Source organism: Pteronotus mesoamericanus, unplaced genomic scaffold (assembly GCF_021234165.1).
Source record: "Pteronotus mesoamericanus isolate MK-2021 breed Mesoamerican mustached bat unplaced genomic scaffold, CSHL_Meso_final scaffold_174, whole genome shotgun sequence".
Classification (NCBI taxonomy): Eukaryota; Metazoa; Chordata; class Mammalia; order Chiroptera; family Mormoopidae; genus Pteronotus; species Pteronotus mesoamericanus.
In genome coordinates, this window is record NW_026555309.1 from 25,723,454 (window position 1) to 25,728,502 (window position 5,049).

A 5,049-nucleotide genomic window follows, 5' to 3' on the forward strand; every position below is an offset into this window, starting at 1 on the left:
GAAACTGTAGTATTTGTAGAATTAACTAGGCAACCTAAAAATCCCATGAAGCTGTCTTTATTATTCTCAAAGAATGATCAAATAAGTATACTTCAGGGTAAGACTCTTCTACTATACTCAGTACCTATCTACTAGAATTCTTATGCGCTTGTCAAACTCGGTATCTACTGGAAATACTAGTTCCTGCCTTTATTATCGTATGATCTCAGAACACTGAGCCTAGAGTGTAGTAAGCTTCTACATTGGTGGAGACTTAGCACTGTCAAATGCGGGGATTATTTTGAGCACAGGCTCCAATTAGAAAGCAAATCTTCAGGAAAACTAGCGTGGAATGTGACCATCCCTCACTATGGCAGGGAATTTGGCCAGCAGAGAGAACATAGCAAGAATAGTCAGCTTAGTGAGACAACCAAGCAACTGGAGCAGCATTTTACAGAGAACAATTAGAGAGAACTAAAACAAGTAACCAAGTGATAAAGACTTTATTTCAAACAGACTTCAACTGTGTGCTCAGTATGACACAATCCCAAGATAGACTACTGTATGGGACAGAAAAGAAAACATTGTGGGAGATACAGGAAATCTACAAAGCTAGAAGAAGAATCTGGTTGAGATCAGATAAGACATTATTGTCCTGGCCACTCTTCTGGTTATCCCTTAAATGAGGAATAGCCAAACACTGATGTCAGAACCCTATTGAATAGTATTTGGATTTTTATTAATACCTTGACTTAAGTTTGACAAAATATATAGTTCCCATGTTAACAAATAGGTTCAAACATTTCAAAATTTCCTATTATATCCATAAATTCCTAAGTTAAAGATGTGGATGCCTGGACTTTATGATTCTAATTTGACTACTACAGTTAAATACTGATGGCTGGAGTTTGCAGACTTAGATTAAAATCCCTTCCTAAAGACTCTTCTTTCAGCACGTGTGTTGTACTATAATTGTCAGCTTTCATGTCTATGTTTCCCATATACCATGAGCTTAATGTGGGCTGAGAGTGTGTCTTATTCATGTGAATATACTCAATATCAGACATGGGATATCATTGGTATTCTGTGAATTTGTTAATTAATGGTGTGTATGTATGCTAATTTCTCTCCATATTAGTAGAGAGAGTGTGGCCCAAAATTCAAAGTACATAATACTGGGTACAACTATCCGTAGCTTTTTATCTTGCCTGCTGTAAGCCATCAGTCTTCATTTTGGTTCCAGGAACATTATATTAATTGTTATGGATTGTATATAACTGGCTGATCAGACCATCTAGGGAAAAGTAGTAATACTGAAAATATGAAGGTCAATAAGCCTGAAATTCACTCTCATGTGGGTCAGTTTGGCCTAATACTCCATGAAAGTTATTCAGAAATAACTGAACCATGGTGGCTGAGGTCAGGCCTTGTCATCTGTAGACTTCTATGATAATTAATCGTAGGACCACATCTATGAGAGAAGTTGACAGTTTAATATGCTATATGGACTAAAATAACTAGTAGTTATATGGATTGAACTGGGCCCCAGATGGGCAAGGCCAACCTGCATGATTCCAGAGGGGTGCCCCTCACATTGTCATCTATGTGAATTGCACCCCATAGCATTATACAGCAGACAACCCGTGAGTTTTTATATGTAGCCCTGGAGGGGAGGTCAATCCAGATGTGTAGCAGATGCTAGCAGTGCCCAATGCATATCACTCAAACGTCCCAATTTTCTCTGCCTGACTCCTAACTTCCAGATGAGCCGAAGGACTTGTCCTCTCCAATGCCTCTCCCCTAATTATGGAAAAGGTATGTTGGAAGACTGAGTTAAAATGCACAGAACAGCTCTTGAGCACTGAATCTAAAAGTATATATACAGATGATATAGATATAGATATACACACATATCCCTACCCTCTTGCATCTTGGATGAGATAATCCCAAAACATATGTTCTACACCGTTTCCCAGAATTCCCTTGTGAGAATAAGCTCCAGTTGTCCACTGTGGTACCTCTTTATTGATTACTCTTCCATTTCTTATGTTACCTGCCCACTTTCCTTTTGGGATTGCCAGTACTTGAGCTTAAATTTTTATCTCAGCATCTTCTTCTGGGAGATCTGAAATCAAACCAAGGTGCAATCTAGACCTGCTTAAAATTTCTGGAATATGGTTGTGCTTCTGGTCCCTTTGGAGAAGGCCTTTTCCTTGTCTTCTGGAGTTGTAGTGGTGGCCCTAAACAGCTATCAGGGTACAATGGGCATTCCTACAAAATATAACAGGAAACCCCCTATGCTGCCATCTTTGCTCACTGAATAAACAATTTAAAATCCCAATTAGAGGACCCCTGTGAATCAAAGTGCTCAATGAATGTCTCTGTTTCTATTTCTACCCAATATTACATGCTCTTTAAAGTAATTCTGGTTGCAACCTTATTCTGTTTTCAGAGTACATGGAAAGTAAATGTAAAAAGTTAAAAAAAAAACCCAAATCTTTTCAATTGTCCACTCAGGGACATACATGGAAGAAATCTTTGAATTTAGAAGTGGTGACACAGAAATTCAGAGGATATGACACAACAGTTAAGAATACATCAGGAAATGGTGAATGTGCCTACGCTTAGACCAATGAGGCATATACCTAGGCCAATGCTATCTACAGTTGTTAAAAATACTCATCCCAGAGAATATCTATTCCAAATAACTCATTGGAGGGGTGTCGCTGGTAGCTGGCAGTGAGGGAGGTGTTTGTGGCCCTTCGTGGTCCCAGGCTTTGGTCCAGGGAAGCCAGGCATGAAGATCACGAGGCAGAAATATGTGAAGAAGCACCTCGGATTCTTCTGCAACAATTTTGGAGTCCATGAGCCATACCAGATCCTGCTAGATGTGACAGGGAAGAGACAAGTGACATGCCTTGTGAGGACCTTCGGAACAAAGGAATAGAGCTGTGAAGTGCCTGAGCAAGAGATGAGGGCCCACAGGACAGTTGGACATGATACAGGGGGAAAGGTGTGTGCTAAAAGAGTTGGAAACATTAGGAAAGGACTTATATGGCACAAAACTGATTGCACAAAAATGCCAGATACGAAATTGTTCCCATTTCAAGAATGCAGTGAGTGGATCAGAATGTCTGCTTTCCGTGGTTGAAGATGGAAATCCTCATCATTATTTTGTGGCATCATAGGATCAGAATTTATTTATGAAAGTAAAGGCTTGGAGTTCCTATTATGTTTATTATTCAGAACACTATAGTCTTGGACAAACCTTCTCCCGAAACAATTGCCTTTGTTAAAGCAGTAGAGTCAAGTCAGCTTGTCTCAGTTCATGAGAAGCAAAGTATCAAGCAACTCAAAAGAGGAACAGGGTTTAGTGAAAAACCCTCAACAGAGAAGAAGGAAAAAGCACAAGAAAGTAAGTGGCCCCAATCCTCTTAGCTGTTTGAAGAAGAAAAAAACACAGGATTCAAAACCATCTGCCTCTGAAAAGAAAAGAAAAAGAAAAAGAATATGGAACAGATCAACTCAAAAGTACTTTCTGAAAAGGAGAATGCAGAAGGATGAGGAATCCTTTGGATACTTTGAAAGACATTCAAATTTGAAAAGTAAATTTCTTTTTAAAACTGAAAGTACTTGGAATAAAAAAAACATTTTTGTAAATGAAAAAAAAACCAAATAACTCATTGGAAAATGGGTGGGAACATGCGATATGTAATATAGTTTAGTATGGGGAATTATGACCATGAGGTAACATTATACATGTTAGTTGTAGAAGCAAAATAATTTGAAAGAAAAAAGAAAAACAAAAAGGATGGGTAGAGAAAATGATAAATTGGCTCTTTTCAAAAGGATAACCAAATTGTAAAAGACATGTAAAAGGTGGAGAAATATTGAATGTGGGAGGGGAGGCTAATCAAAGGGTGAGTTATCATTGAGGAGAAGGGAAAGAAAGGCTTGGATCACAGAAAAGGAATGTGAGAAGTCAGTAAATTAGGAGACCATATACAGGATACCAAAACTCTTTGTAAGAAAACTTTTGGGGATTTTAAATCAGTTCATGTCACTTCTTGACTCAAAACCCTCCAATGGATACTCATGTCTCTCAGAATAAAAGCCAAAATCCCTGCACTATGACCCTACATGTCCTCCTGATTTCTCTGTCTTCATCTATGACAATCCTTCTTAGTCACTCCTTTCTAGATTCACTCGCCTCCTTTCAAGGCCAGGTACAGTCCATTCTACTTCAGAGTCTTTGCATAGGTTATTCCCTCTGCCAATGGAGTGTGCAAATGGCTCACCCCCTCTTCTCCTTCAAGCCTTTGCTCACACATCACCTTCCAGACAAAACCTTCTATGATAATCCTATTTAAAATTAGGATTTTAAATCATCTAAAACAATGCTTGACAATCTAGTAGGTGCCAGTGGATATTAATGGCTGAATGAATGATGACTCATTGCTTGCCGTTAACACCAACACCTGGCACAAAAGAGTTGCTGAGTAACTGAATGAAAGAATCAATGAATTTTTATGAGCTTGATAAGAAAAATGTTACAGGTGCTGAGGTAAAATTTTAAATTAACCTTGACTTCGGTCACAGACACCAAAATGTAAATCCAAACATTATAAAGGCCAAGTAATTATTTCTTCCAGCTACTAAAATTTATAGTTTAATCTTTTGTCATCATAAATCTCTTAAACCCAGCATTCACTTTTGCAGGCTAGAAGAATGTTTTTAGGTAAAATTTGGGAGATGAATACATTTTCTGGGGGACAATCTGTGGCATGGCCTGGGGTGATACGTCCTGGAGAGACAGGAACAGAACCTAGTTTTTCTTCTTTCCATCTCAGTGACTCCTATTAGTCTCTTAAATCTTTATTTGTGCAAAATTTTAAGTAAGTAAAAACAGTGTATTAGTACTAACCATGAACACAAAAATATTAATCTTCCCAAATAAAATAGAATATTTTTATTTATTTTTTTTTTATTGAATGATTTGGAGGCGGGGAGAGAAATCAATTTATTATTCCATTTATTTATATATCCATTGGTTGCTTGTTGTTTGTACCC

General features: G+C 37.9%; 1 pseudogene; it reads left to right on the forward strand.

Moving 5' to 3' along the window:
- The first annotated feature begins 2,776 nt into the window (after window positions 1–2,776).
- On the forward strand, window positions 2,777–3,543 carry LOC129084057 (rRNA-processing protein UTP23 homolog; annotated as a pseudogene).
- The last annotated feature ends 1,506 nt before the right edge of the window (window positions 3,544–5,049 follow it).